Raw genomic sequence first — 15,641 nt, 5'->3', positions numbered from 1 at the left:
TGTTAAAAACACGACCAATTATTTTGTTTGGACCGAACAAAATGATTAGACAGCATTTGGATCGAATGCAATGATTGGATGGGCTACTTTCCTGTCTACCGACCACAGCCTTGCAGTAGAGAGGCAACGCATTGAAGATATTTTGGTTTGAATCCCTCCAAACTCAAGGCATAGTTGCTAGGTTAGCAAAAAAACACCCTACTTGTGAATCCAATTGTGAATCAACCATCAAACCACAGCAGCACCAACCCCAAGAATGCTGGAGGATCAGAGAATTAAATTGCCTTCTGTTTAAGCTTTGTATGCTTTTGAAGTACAGGGTTTGTGCCATGATTTTACGAGTGAAACGGTTAAAAGTAGATTTGACTTGGCATCCAATGGCATGGTCAAAAAAAGTCCAAATCCAATGGAAAATATGACCGTAGAGGGGACTCTGATGAACAGGCCAGGCCAACTTTGGGGCCTCTAGGGCCTTCCTAGGCAGAGTTATGGGCCTTGCAAGAGGGCAAGGCGAATATGGGTCAAAAAAAGTCCAAATCCAATGGAAAATATGACCGTAGAGGGGACTCTGATGAACAGGCCAGGCTAACTTTGAGGCCTCTAGGGCCTTCCTAGGCAGAGTTATGGGCTTTGCAAAAGGGCAAGGCGAATATGGGTCAAAAAAAGTCCAAATCCAATGGAAAATATGACCGTAGAGGGGACTCTGATGAACAGGCCAGGCCAACTTTGGGGCCTCTAGGGCCTTCCTAGAAAGAGTTATGGGCCTTGCAAAAGGGCAAGGCGAATATGGGTCAAAAAAAGTCCAAATCCAATGGAAAATGTGACCGTAGGGGGGACTCTGATGAACAGGCCAGGCCAACTTTGGGGCCTCTAGGGCCTTCCTAGGCAGAGTTATGGGCCTTGCAAGAGGGCAAGGCGAATATGGCTCAAAAAAAGTCCAAATCCAATGGAAAATATGACCGTAGGGGGGACTCTGATGAACAGGCCAGGCCAACTTTGGGGCCTCTAGGGCCTTCCTAGGCAGAGTTATGGGCCTTGCAAAAGGGCAAGGCGAATATGGCTAAAAAAAAGTCCAAATCCAATGGAAAATATGACCGTAGGGGGGACTCTGATGAACAGGCCAGGCCAACTTTGGGGCCTCTAGGGCCTTCCTAGGCAGAGTTATGGGCCTTGCAAAAGGGCAAGGCGAATATGGCTCAAAAAAAGTCCAAATCCAATGGAAAATATGACCGTAGTGGGGACCCTGATGAACAGGCCAGGCCAACTTTGGGGCCTCTAGGGCCTTCCTAGGCAGAGTTATGGGCCTTGCAAGAGGGCAAGGCGAATATGGCTAAAAAAAGTCCAAATCCAATGGAAAATATGACCGTAGGGGGGACCCTGATGAACAGGCCAGGCCAACTTTGGGGCCTCTAGGGCCTTCCTAGGCAGAGTTATGGGCCTTGCAAAAGGGCAAGGCGAATATGGCTCAAAAAAAGTCCAAATCCAATGGAAAATATGACCGTAGGGGGGACTCTGATGATCAGGCCAGGCCAACTTTGGGGCCTCTAGGGCCTTCCTAGGCAGAGTTATGGGCCTTGCAAGAGGGCAAGGCGAATATGGCTCAAAAAAAGTCCAAATCCAATGGAAAATGTGACCGTAGGGGGGACCCTGATGAACAGGCCAGGCCAACTTTGGGGCCTCTAGGGCCTTCCTAGGCAGAGTTATGGGCCTTGCAAAAGGGCAAGGCGAATATGGCTCAAAAAAAGTCCAAATCCAATGGAAAATATGACCGTAGGGGGGACCCTGATGAACAGGCCAGGCCAACTTTGGGGCCTCTAGGGCCTTCCTAGGCAGAGTTATGGGCCTTGCAAAAGGGCAAGGCGAATATGGCTCAAAAAAAGTCCAAATCCAATGGAAAATATGACCGTAGGGGGGACCCTGATGAACAGGCCAGGCCAACTTTGGGGCCTCTAGGGCCTTCCTAGGCAGAGTTATGGGCCTTGCAAGAGGGCAAGGCGAATATGGCTCAAAAAAAGTCCAAATCCAATGGAAAATATGACCGTAGGGGGGACCCTGATGAACAGGCCAGGCCAACTTTGGGGCCTCTAGGGCCTTCCTAGGCAGAGTTATGGGCCTTGCAAAAGGGCAAGGCGAATATGGCTCAAAAAAAGTCCAAATCCAATGGAAAATATGACCGTAGGGGGGACCCTGATGAACAGGCCAGGCCAACTTTGGGGCCTCTAGGGCCTTCCTAGGCAGAGTTATGGGCCTTGCAAAAGGGCAAGGCGAATATGGCTCAAAAAAAGTCCAAATCCAATGGAAAATGTGACCGTAGGGGGGACCCTGATGAACAGGCCAGGCCAACTTTGGGGCCTCTAGGGCCTTCCTAGGCAGAGTTATGGGCCTTGCAAAAGGGCAAGGCGAATATGGCTCAAAAAAAGTCCAAATCCAATGGAAAATATGACCGTAGGGGGGACCCTGATGAACAGGCCAGGCCAACTTTGGGGCCTCTAGGGCCTTCCTAGGCAGAGTTATGGGCCTTGCAAAAGGGCAAGGCGAATATGGCTCAAAAAAAGTCCAAATCCAATGGAAAATATGACCGTAGGGGGGACTCTGATGATCAGGCCAGGCCAACTTTGGGGCCTCTAGGGCCTTCCTAGGCAGAGTTATGGGCCTTGCAAAAGGGCAAGGCGAATATGGCTCAAAAAAAGTCCAAATCCAATGGAAAATATGACCGTAGGGGGGACCCTGATGAACAGGCCAGGCCAACTTTGGGGCCTCTAGGGCCTTCCTAGGCAGAGTTATGGGCCTTGCAAAAGGGCAAGGCGAATATGGCTCAAAAAAAGTCCAAATCCAATGGAAAATATGACCGTAGGGGGGACTCTGATGAACAGGCCAGGCCAACTTTGGGGCCTCTAGGGCCTTCCTAGGCAGAGTTATGGGCCTTGCAAGAGGGCAAGGCGAATATGGCTCAAAAAAAGTCCAAATCCAATGGAAAATATGACCGTAGGGGGGACCCTGATGAACAGGCCAGGCCAACTTTGGGGCCTCTAGGGCCTTCCTAGGCAGAGTTATGGGCCTTGCAAGAGGGCAAGGCGAATATGGCTCAAAAAAAGTCCAAATCCAATGGAAAATATGACCGTAGGGGGGACCCTGATGAACAGGCCAGGCCAACTTTGGGGCCTCTAGGGCCTTCCTAGGCAGAGTTATGGGCCTTGCAAAAGGGCAAGGCGAATATGGCTCAAAAAAAGTCCAAATCCAATGGAAAATATGACCGTAGGGGGGACCCTGATGAACAGGCCAGGCCAACTTTGGGGCCTCTAGGGCCTTCCTAGGCAGAGTTATGGGCCTTGCAAAAGGGCAAGGCGAATATGGCTCAAAAAAAGTCCAAATCCAATGGAAAATGTGACCGTAGGGGGGACCCTGATGAACAGGCCAGGCCAACTTTGGGGCCTCTAGGGCCTTCCTAGGCAGAGTTATGGGCCTTGCAAAAGGGCAAGGCGAATATGGCTCAAAAAAAGTCCAAATCCAATGGAAAATATGACCGTAGGGGGGACCCTGATGAACAGGCCAGGCCAACTTTGGGGCCTCTAGGGCCTTCCTAGGCAGAGTTATGGGCCTTGCAAAAGGGCAAGGCGAATATGGCTCAAAAAAAGTCCAAATCCAATGGAAAATGTGACCGTAGGGGGGACCCTGATGAACAGGCCAGGCCAACTTTGGGGCCTCTAGGGCCTTCCTAGGCAGAGTTATGGGCCTTGCAAAAGGGCAAGGCGAATATGGCTCAAAAAAAGTCCAAATCCAATGGAAAATATGACCGTAGGGGGGACCCTGATGAACAGGCCAGGCCAACTTTGGGGCCTCTAGGGCCTTCCTAGGCAGAGTTATGGGCCTTGCAAAAGGGCAAGGCGAATATGGCTCAAAAAAAGTCCAAATCCAATGGAAAATATGACCGTAGGGGGGACCCTGATGAACAGGCCAGGCCAACTTTGGGGCCTCTAGGGCCTTCCTAGGCAGAGTTATGGGCCTTGCAAGAGGGCAAGGCGAATATGGCTCAAAAAAAGTCCAAATCCAATGGAAAATATGACCGTAGGGGGGACCCTGATGAACAGGCCAGGCCAACTTTGGGGCCTCTAGGGCCTTCCTAGGCAGAGTTATGGGCCTTGCAAAAGGGCAAGGCGAATATGGCTCAAAAAAAGTCCAAATCCAATGGAAAATATGACCGTAGGGGGGACCCTGATGAACAGGCCAGGCCAACTTTGGGGCCTCTAGGGCCTTCCTAGGCAGAGTTATGGGCCTTGCAAAAGGGCAAGGCGAATATGGCTCAAAAAAAGTCCAAATCCAATGGAAAATATGACCGTAGGGGGGACCCTGATGAACAGGCCAGGCCAACTTTGGGGCCTCTAGGGCCTTCCTAGGCAGAGTTATGGGCCTTGCAAAAGGGCAAGGCGAATATGGCTCAAAAAAAGTCCAAATCCAATGGAAAATATGACCGTAGGGGGGACCCTGATGAACAGGCCAGGCCAACTTTGGGGCCTCTAGGGCCTTCCTAGGCAGAGTTATGGGCCTTGCAAAAGGGCAAGGCGAATATGGCTCAAAAAAAGTCCAAATCCAATGGAAAATATGACCGTAGGGGGGACCCTGATGAACAGGCCAGGCCAACTTTGGGGCCTCTAGGGCCTTCCTAGGCAGAGTTATGGGCCTTGCAAAAGGGCAAGGCGAATATGGCTCAAAAAAAGTCCAAATCCAATGGAAAATATGACCGTAGGGGGGACCCTGATGAACAGGCCAGGCCAACTTTGGGGCCTCTAGGGCCTTCCTAGGCAGAGTTATGGGCCTTGCAAAAGGGCAAGGCGAATATGGCTCAAAAAAAGTCCAAATCCAATGGAAAATATGACCGTAGGGGGGACCCTGATGAACAGGCCAGGCCAACTTTGGGGCCTCTAGGGCCTTCCTAGGCAGAGTTATGGGCCTTGCAAAAGGGCAAGGCGAATATGGCTCAAAAAAAGTCCAAATCCAATGGAAAATATGACCGTAGGGGGGACTCTGATGATCAGGCCAGGCCAACTTTGGGGCCTCTAGGGCCTTCCTAGGCAGAGTTATGGGCCTTGCAAGAGGGCAAGGCGAATATGGCTCAAAAAAAGTCCAAATCCAATGGAAAATATGACCGTAGGGGGGACCCTGATGAACAGGCCAGGCCAACTTTGGGGCCTCTAGGGCCTTCCTAGGCAGAGTTATGGGCCTTGCAAAAGGGCAAGGCGAATATGGCTCAAAAAAAGTCCAAATCCAATGGAAAATATGACCGTAGGGGGGACCCTGATGAACAGGCCAGGCCAACTTTGGGGCCTCTAGGGCCTTCCTAGGCAGAGTTATGGGCCTTGCAAAAGGGCAAGGCGAATATGGCTCAAAAAAAGTCCAAATCCAATGGAAAATATGACCGTAGGGGGGACCCTGATGAACAGGCCAGGCCAACTTTGGGGCCTCTAGGGCCTTCCTAGGCAGAGTTATGGGCCTTGCAAAAGGGCAAGGCGAATATGGCTCAAAAAAAGTCCAAATCCAATGGAAAATATGACCGTAGGGGGGACCCTGATGAACAGGCCAGGCCAACTTTGGGGCCTCTAGGGCCTTCCTAGGCAGAGTTATGGGCCTTGCAAAAGGGCAAGGCGAATATGGCTCAAAAAAAGTCCAAATCCAATGGAAAATATGACCGTAGGGGGGACCCTGATGAACAGGCCAGGCCAACTTTGGGGCCTCTAGGGCCTTCCTAGGCAGAGTTATGGGCCTTGCAAAAGGGCAAGGCGAATATGGCTCAAAAAAAGTCCAAATCCAATGGAAAATATGACCGTAGGGGGGACCCTGATGAACAGGCCAGGCCAACTTTGGGGCCTCTAGGGCCTTCCTAGGCAGAGTTATGGGCCTTGCAAAAGGGCAAGGCGAATATGGCTCAAAAAAAGTCCAAATCCAATGGAAAATATGACCGTAGGGGGGACCCTGATGAACAGGCCAGGCCAACTTTGGGGCCTCTAGGGCCTTCCTAGGCAGAGTTATGGGCCTTGCAAAAGGGCAAGGCGAATATGGCTCAAAAAAAGTCCAAATCCAATGGAAAATATGACCGTAGGGGGGACCCTGATGAACAGGCCAGGCCAACTTTGGGGCCTCTAGGGCCTTCCTAGGCAGAGTTATGGGCCTTGCAAAAGGGCAAGGCGAATATGGCTCAAAAAAAGTCCAAATCCAATGGAAAATATGACCGTAGGGGGGACCCTGATGAACAGGCCAGGCCAACTTTGGGGCCTCTAGGGCCTTCCTAGGCAGAGTTATGGGCCTTGCAAAAGGGCAAGGCGAATATGGCTCAAAAAAAGTCCAAATCCAATGGAAAATGGACCGTAGGGGGGACCCTGATGAACAGGCCAGGCCAACTTTGGGGCCTCTAGGGCCTTCCTAGGCAGAGTTATGGGCCTTGCAAAAGGGCAAGGCGAATATGGCTCAAAAAAAGTCCAAATCCAATGGAAAATATGACCGTAGGGGGGACCCTGATGAACAGGCCAGGCCAACTTTGGGGCCTCTAGGGCCTTCCTAGGCAGAGTTATGGGCCTTGCAAAAGGGCAAGGCGAATATGGCTCAAAAAAAGTCCAAATCCAATGGAAAATATGACCGTAGGGGGGACCCTGATGAACAGGCCAGGCCAACTTTGGGGCCTCTAGGGCCTTCCTAGGCAGAGTTATGGGCCTTGCAAAAGGGCAAGGCGAATATGGCTCAAAAAAAGTCCAAATCCAATGGAAAATATGACCGTAGGGGGGACCCTGATGAACAGGCCAGGCCAACTTTGGGGCCTCTAGGGCCTTCCTAGGCAGAGTTATGGGCCTTGCAAAAGGGCAAGGCGAATATGGCTCAAAAAAAGTCCAAATCCAATGGAAAATATGACCGTAGGGGGGACCCTGATGAACAGGCCAGGCCAACTTTGGGGCCTCTAGGGCCTTCCTAGGCAGAGTTATGGGCCTTGCAAAAGGGCAAGGCGAATATGGCTCAAAAAAAGTCCAAATCCAATGGAAAATATGACCGTAGGGGGGACCCTGATGAACAGGCCAGGCCAACTTTGGGGCCTCTAGGGCCTTCCTAGGCAGAGTTATGGGCCTTGCAAAAGGGCAAGGCGAATATGGCTCAAAAAAAGTCCAAATCCAATGGAAAATGTGACCGTAGGGGGGACCCTGATGAACAGGCCAGGCCAACTTTGGGGCCTCTAGGGCCTTCCTAGGCAGAGTTATGGGCCTTGCAAAAGGGCAAGGCGAATATGGCTCAAAAAAAGTCCAAATCCAATGGAAAATATGACCGTAGGGGGGACCCTGATGAACAGGCCAGGCCAACTTTGGGGCCTCTAGGGCCTTCCTAGGCAGAGTTATGGGCCTTGCAAAAGGGCAAGGCGAATATGGCTCAAAAAAAGTCCAAATCCAATGGAAAATATGACCGTAGGGGGGACCCTGATGAACAGGCCAGGCCAACTTTGGGGCCTCTAGGGCCTTCCTAGGCAGAGTTATGGGCCTTGCAAAAGGGCAAGGCGAATATGGCTCAAAAAAAGTCCAAATCCAATGGAAAATATGACCGTAGGGGGGACCCTGATGAACAGGCCAGGCCAACTTTGGGGCCTCTAGGGCCTTCCTAGGCAGAGTTATGGGCCTTGCAAAAGGGCAAGGCGAATATGGCTCAAAAAAAGTCCAAATCCAATGGAAAATATGACCGTAGGGGGGACCCTGATGAACAGGCCAGGCCAACTTTGGGGCCTCTAGGGCCTTCCTAGGCAGAGTTATGGGCCTTGCAAAAGGGCAAGGCGAATATGGCTCAAAAAAAGTCCAAATCCAATGGAAAATATGACCGTAGGGGGGACCCTGATGAACAGGCCAGGCCAACTTTGGGGCCTCTAGGGCCTTCCTAGGCAGAGTTATGGGCCTTGCAAAAGGGCAAGGCGAATATGGCTCAAAAAAAGTCCAAATCCAATGGAAAATATGACCGTAGGGGGGACCCTGATGAACAGGCCAGGCCAACTTTGGGGCCTCTAGGGCCTTCCTAGGCAGAGTTATGGGCCTTGCAAAAGGGCAAGGCGAATATGGCTCAAAAAAAGTCCAAATCCAATGGAAAATATGACCGTAGGGGGGACCCTGATGAACAGGCCAGGCCAACTTTGGGGCCTCTAGGGCCTTCCTAGGCAGAGTTATGGGCCTTGCAAAAGGGCAAGGCGAATATGGCTCAAAAAAAGTCCAAATCCAATGGAAAATATGACCGTAGGGGGGACCCTGATGAACAGGCCAGGCCAACTTTGGGGCCTCTAGGGCCTTCCTAGGCAGAGTTATGGGCCTTGCAAAAGGGCAAGGCGAATATGGCTCAAAAAAAGTCCAAATCCAATGGAAAATATGACCGTAGGGGGGACCCTGATGAACAGGCCAGGCCAACTTTGGGGCCTCTAGGGCCTTCCTAGGCAGAGTTATGGGCCTTGCAAAAGGGCAAGGCGAATATGGCTCAAAAAAAGTCCAAATCCAATGGAAAATATGACCGTAGGGGGGACCCTGATGAACAGGCCAGGCCAACTTTGGGGCCTCTAGGGCCTTCCTAGGCAGAGTTATGGGCCTTGCAAAAGGGCAAGGCGAATATGGCTCAAAAAAAGTCCAAATCCAATGGAAAATATGACCGTAGGGGGGACCCTGATGAACAGGCCAGGCCAACTTTGGGGCCTCTAGGGCCTTCCTAGGCAGAGTTATGGGCCTTGCAAAAGGGCAAGGCGAATATGGCTCAAAAAAAGTCCAAATCCAATGGAAAATATGACCGTAGGGGGGACCCTGATGAACAGGCCAGGCCAACTTTGGGGCCTCTAGGGCCTTCCTAGGCAGAGTTATGGGCCTTGCAAGAGGGCAAGGCGAATATGGCTCAAAAAAAGTCCAAATCCAATGGAAAATATGACCGTAGGGGGGACCCTGATGAACAGGCCAGGCCAACTTTGGGGCCTCTAGGGCCTTCCTAGGCAGAGTTATGGGCCTTGCAAAAGGGCAAGGCGAATATGGCTCAAAAAAAGTCCAAATCCAATGGAAAATATGACCGTAGGGGGGACCCTGATGAACAGGCCAGGCCAACTTTGGGGCCTCTAGGGCCTTCCTAGGCAGAGTTATGGGCCTTGCAAAAGGGCAAGGCGAATATGGCTCAAAAAAAGTCCAAATCCAATGGAAAATATGACCGTAGGGGGGACCCTGATGAACAGGCCAGGCCAACTTTGGGGCCTCTAGGGCCTTCCTAGGCAGAGTTATGGGCCTTGCAAAAGGGCAAGGCGAATATGGCTCAAAAAAAGTCCAAATCCAATGGAAAATGTGACCGTAGGGGGGACCCTGATGAACAGGCCAGGCCAACTTTGGGGCCTCTAGGGCCTTCCTAGGCAGAGTTATGGGCCTTGCAAAAGGGCAAGGCGAATATGGCTCAAAAAAAGTCCAAATCCAATGGAAAATATGACCGTAGGGGGGACCCTGATGAACAGGCCAGGCCAACTTTGGGGCCTCTAGGGCCTTCCTAGGCAGAGTTATGGGCCTTGCAAAAGGGCAAGGCGAATATGGCTCAAAAAAAGTCCAAATCCAATGGAAAATATGACCGTAGGGGGGACCCTGATGAACAGGCCAGGCCAACTTTGGGGCCTCTAGGGCCTTCCTAGGCAGAGTTATGGGCCTTGCAAAAGGGCAAGGCGAATATGGCTCAAAAAAAGTCCAAATCCAATGGAAAATATGACCGTAGGGGGGACCCTGATGAACAGGCCAGGCCAACTTTGGGGCCTCTAGGGCCTTCCTAGGCAGAGTTATGGGCCTTGCAAAAGGGCAAGGCGAATATGGCTCAAAAAAAGTCCAAATCCAATGGAAAATATGACCGTAGGGGGGACCCTGATGAACAGGCCAGGCCAACTTTGGGGCCTCTAGGGCCTTCCTAGGCAGAGTTATGGGCCTTGCAAAAGGGCAAGGCGAATATGGCTCAAAAAAAGTCCAAATCCAATGGAAAATATGACCGTAGGGGGGACCCTGATGAACAGGCCAGGCCAACTTTGGGGCCTCTAGGGCCTTCCTAGGCAGAGTTATGGGCCTTGCAAAAGGGCAAGGCGAATATGGCTCAAAAAAAGTCCAAATCCAATGGAAAATATGACCGTAGGGGGGACCCTGATGAACAGGCCAGGCCAACTTTGGGGCCTCTAGGGCCTTCCTAGGCAGAGTTATGGGCCTTGCAAAAGGGCAAGGCGAATATGGCTCAAAAAAAGTCCAAATCCAATGGAAAATATGACCGTAGGGGGGACCCTGATGAACAGGCCAGGCCAACTTTGGGGCCTCTAGGGCCTTCCTAGGCAGAGTTATGGGCCTTGCAAAAGGGCAAGGCGAATATGGCTCAAAAAAAGTCCAAATCCAATGGAAAATATGACCGTAGGGGGGACCCTGATGAACAGGCCAGGCCAACTTTGGGGCCTCTAGGGCCTTCCTAGGCAGAGTTATGGGCCTTGCAAAAGGGCAAGGCGAATATGGCTCAAAAAAAGTCCAAATCCAATGGAAAATATGACCGTAGGGGGGACCCTGATGAACAGGCCAGGCCAACTTTGGGGCCTCTAGGGCCTTCCTAGGCAGAGTTATGGGCCTTGCAAAAGGGCAAGGCGAATATGGCTCAAAAAAAGTCCAAATCCAATGGAAAATATGACCGTAGGGGGGACCCTGATGAACAGGCCAGGCCAACTTTGGGGCCTCTAGGGCCTTCCTAGGCAGAGTTATGGGCCTTGCAAAAGGGCAAGGCGAATATGGCTCAAAAAAAGTCCAAATCCAATGGAAAATATGACCGTAGGGGGGACCCTGATGAACAGGCCAGGCCAACTTTGGGGCCTCTAGGGCCTTCCTAGGCAGAGTTATGGGCCTTGCAAGAGGGCAAGGCGAATATGGCTCAAAAAAAGTCCAAATCCAATGGAAAATATGACCGTAGGGGGGACCCTGATGAACAGGCCAGGCCAACTTTGGGGCCTCTAGGGCCTTCCTAGGCAGAGTTATGGGCCTTGCAAAAGGGCAAGGCGAATATGGCTCAAAAAAAGTCCAAATCCAATGGAAAATATGACCGTAGGGGGGACCCTGATGAACAGGCCAGGCCAACTTTGGGGCCTCTAGGGCCTTCCTAGGCAGAGTTATGGGCCTTGCAAAAGGGCAAGGCGAATATGGCTCAAAAAAAGTCCAAATCCAATGGAAAATATGACCGTAGGGGGGACCCTGATGAACAGGCCAGGCCAACTTTGGGGCCTCTAGGGCCTTCCTAGGCAGAGTTATGGGCCTTGCAAAAGGGCAAGGCGAATATGGCTCAAAAAAAGTCCAAATCCAATGGAAAATATGACCGTAGGGGGGACCCTGATGAACAGGCCAGGCCAACTTTGGGGCCTCTAGGGCCTTCCTAGGCAGAGTTATGGGCCTTGCAAAAGGGCAAGGCGAATATGGCTCAAAAAAAGTCCAAATCCAATGGAAAATATGACCGTAGGGGGGACCCTGATGAACAGGCCAGGCCAACTTTGGGGCCTCTAGGGCCTTCCTAGGCAGAGTTATGGGCCTTGCAAAAGGGCAAGGCGAATATGGCTCAAAAAAAGTCCAAATCCAATGGAAAATATGACCGTAGGGGGGACCCTGATGAACAGGCCAGGCCAACTTTGGGGCCTCTAGGGCCTTCCTAGGCAGAGTTATGGGCCTTGCAAAAGGGCAAGGCGAATATGGCTCAAAAAAAGTCCAAATCCAATGGAAAATATGACCGTAGGGGGGACCCTGATGAACAGGCCAGGCCAACTTTGGGGCCTCTAGGGCCTTCCTAGGCAGAGTTATGGGCCTTGCAAAAGGGCAAGGCGAATATGGCTCAAAAAAAGTCCAAATCCAATGGAAAATATGACCGTAGGGGGGACCCTGATGAACAGGCCAGGCCAACTTTGGGGCTGGGCCTTCCTAGGCAGAGTTATGGGCCTTGCAAAAGGGCAAGGCGAATATGGCTCAAAAAAAGTCCAAATCCAATGGAAAATATGACCGTAGGGGGGACCCTGATGAACAGGCCAGGCCAACTTTGGGGCCTCTAGGGCCTTCCTAGGCAGAGTTATGGGCCTTGCAAGAGGGCAAGGCGAATATGGCTCAAAAAAAGTCAAAAAAAAAATATGTCCAAATCCAATGGAAAATATGACCGTAGGGGGGACCCTGATGAACAGGCCAGGCCAACTTTGGGGCCTCTAGGGCCTTCCTAGGCAGAGTTATGGGCCTTGCAAAAGGGCAAGGCGAATATGGCTCAAAAAAAGTCCAAATCCAATGGAAAATATGACCGTAGGGGGGACCCTGATGAACAGGCCAGGCCAACTTTGGGGCCTCTAGGGCCTTCCTAGGCAGAGTTATGGGCCTTGCAAGAGGGCAAGGCGAATATGGCTCAAAAAAAGTCCAAATCCAATGGAAAATATGACCGTAGGGGGGACCCTGATGAACAGGCCAGGCCAACTTTGGGGCCTCTAGGGCCTTCCTAGGCAGAGTTATGGGCCTTGCAAGAGGGCAAGGCGAATATGGCTCAAAAAAAGTCCAAATCCAATGGAAAATATGACCGTAGGGGGGACCCTGATGAACAGGCCAGGCCAACTTTGGGGCCTCTAGGGCCTTCCTAGGCAGAGTTATGGGCCTTGCAAAAGGGCAAGGCGAATATGGCTCAAAAAAAGTCCAAATCCAATGGAAAATGTGACCGTAGGGGGGACCCTGATGAACAGGCCAGGCCAACTTTGGGGCCTCTAGGGCCTTCCTAGGCAGAGTTATGGGCCTTGCAAAAGGGCAAGGCGAATATGGCTCAAAAAAAGTCCAAATCCAATGGAAAATATGACCGTAGGGGGGACCCTGATGAACAGGCCAGGCCAACTTTGGGGCCTCTAGGGCCTTCCTAGGCAGAGTTATGGGCCTTGCAAAAGGGCAAGGCGAATATGGCTCAAAAAAAGTCCAAATCCAATGGAAAATATGACCGTAGGGGGGACCCTGATGAACAGGCCAGGCCAACTTTGGGGCCTCTAGGGCCTTCCTAGGCAGAGTTATGGGCCTTGCAAAAGGGCAAGGCGAATATGGCTCAAAAAAAGTCCAAATCCAATGGAAAATATGACCGTAGGGGGGACCCTGATGAACAGGCCAGGCCAACTTTGGGGCCTCTAGGGCCTTCCTAGGCAGAGTTATGGGCCTTGCAAAAGGGCAAGGCGAATATGGCTCAAAAAAAGTCCAAATCCAATGGAAAATATGACCGTAGGGGGGACCCTGATGAACAGGCCAGGCCAACTTTGGGGCCTCTAGGGCCTTCCTAGGCAGAGTTATGGGCCTTGCAAAAGGGCAAGGCGAATATGGCTCAAAAAAAGTCCAAATCCAATGGAAAATATGACCGTAGGGGGGACCCTGATGAACAGGCCAGGCCAACTTTGGGGCCTCTAGGGCCTTCCTAGGCAGAGTTATGGGCCTTGCAAAAGGGCAAGGCGAATATGGCTCAAAAAAAGTCCAAATCCAATGGAAAATATGACCGTAGGGGGGACCCTGATGAACAGGCCAGGCCAACTTTGGGGCCTCTAGGGCCTTCCTAGGCAGAGTTATGGGCCTTGCAAAAGGGCAAGGCGAATATGGCTCAAAAAAAGTCCAAATCCAATGGAAAATATGACCGTAGGGGGGACCCTGATGAACAGGCCAGGCCAACTTTGGGGCCTCTAGGGCCTTCCTAGGCAGAGTTATGGGCCTTGCAAAAGGGCAAGGCGAATATGGCTCAAAAAAAGTCCAAATCCAATGGAAAATATGACCGTAGGGGGGACTCTGATGAACAGGCCAGGCCAACTTTGGGGCCTCTAGGGCCTTCCTAGGCAGAGTTATGGGCCTTGCAAGAGGGCAAGGCGAATATGGCTCAAAAAAAGTCCAAATCCAATGGAAAATATGACCGTAGGGGGGACCCTGATGAACAGGCCAGGCCAACTTTGGGGCCTCTAGGGCCTTCCTAGGCAGAGTTATGGGCCTTGCAAGAGGGCAAGGCGAATATGGCTCAAAAAAAGTCCAAATCCAATGGAAAATATGACCGTAGGGGGGACCCTGATGAACAGGCCAGGCCAACTTTGGGGCCTCTAGGGCCTTCCTAGGCAGAGTTATGGGCCTTGCAAGAGGGCAAGGCGAATATGGCTCAAAAAAAGTCCAAATCCAATGGAAAATGTGACCGTAGGGGGGACCCTGATGAACAGGCCAGGCCAACTTTGGGGCCTCTAGGGCCTTCCTAGGCAGAGTTATGGGCCTTGCAAAAGGGCAAGGCGAATATGGCTCAAAAAAAGTCCAAATCCAATGGAAAATATGACCGTAGGGGGGACCCTGATGAACAGGCCAGGCCAACTTTGGGGCCTCTAGGGCCTTCCTAGGCAGAGTTATGGGCCTTGCAAAAGGGCAAGGCGAATATGGCTCAAAAAAAGTCCAAATCCAATGGAAAATATGACCGTAGGGGGGACTCTGATGAACAGGCCAGGCCAACTTTGGGGCCTCTAGGGCCTTCCTAGGCAGAGTTATGGGCCTTGCAAGAGGGCAAGGCGAATATGGCTCAAAAAAAGTCCAAATCCAATGGAAAATATGACCGTAGGGGGGACCCTGATGAACAGGCCAGGCCAACTTTGGGGCCTCTAGGGCCTTCCTAGGCAGAGTTATGGGCCTTGCAAAAGGGCAAGGCGAATATGGCTCAAAAAAAGTCCAAATCCAATGGAAAATATGACCGTAGGGGGGACCCTGATGAACAGGCCAGGCCAACTTTGGGGCCTCTAGGGCCTTCCTAGGCAGAGTTATGGGCCTTGCAAAAGGGCAAGGCGAATATGGCTCAAAAAAAGTCCAAATCCAATGGAAAATATGACCGTAGGGGGGACCCTGATGAACAGGCCAGGCCAACTTTGGGGCCTCTAGGGCCTTCCTAGGCAGAGTTATGGGCCTTGCAAAAGGGCAAGGCGAATATGGCTCAAAAAAAGTCCAAATCCAATGGAAAATATGACCGTAGGGGGGACCCTGATGAACAGGCCAGGCCAACTTTGGGGCCTCTAGGGCCTTCCTAGGCAGAGTTATGGGCCTTGCAAAAGGGCAAGGCGAATATGGCTCAAAAAAAGTCCAAATCCAATGGAAAATATGACCGTAGGGGGGACCCTGATGAACAGGCCAGGCCAACTTTGGGGCCTCTAGGGCCTTCCTAGGCAGAGTTATGGGCCTTGCAAAAGGGCAAGGCGAATATGGCTCAAAAAAAGTCCAAATCCAATGGAAAATATGACCGTAGGGGGGACCCTGATGAACAGGCCAGGCCAACTTTGGGGCCTCTAGGGCCTTCCTAGGCAGAGTTATGGGCCTTGCAAAAGGGCAAGGCGAATATGGCTCAAAAAAAGTCCAAATCCAATGGAAAATATGACCGTAGGGGGGACCCTGATGAACAGGCCAGGCCAACTTTGGGGCCTCTAGGGCCTTCCTAGGCAGAGTTATGGGCCTTGCAAAAGGGCAAGGCGAATATGGCTCAAAAAAAGTCCAAATCCAATGGAAAATATGACCGTAGGGGGGACCCTGATGAACAGGCCAGGCCAACTTTGGGGCCTCTAGGGCCTTCCTAGGCAGAGTTATGGGCCTTGCAAAAGGGCAAGG

Source organism: Hypomesus transpacificus, chromosome 14 (assembly GCF_021917145.1).
Source record: "Hypomesus transpacificus isolate Combined female chromosome 14, fHypTra1, whole genome shotgun sequence".
In the NCBI taxonomy this organism is placed as follows: Eukaryota; Metazoa; Chordata; class Actinopteri; order Osmeriformes; family Osmeridae; genus Hypomesus; species Hypomesus transpacificus.
Note: the sequence above shows the minus strand (reverse complement) of the source record.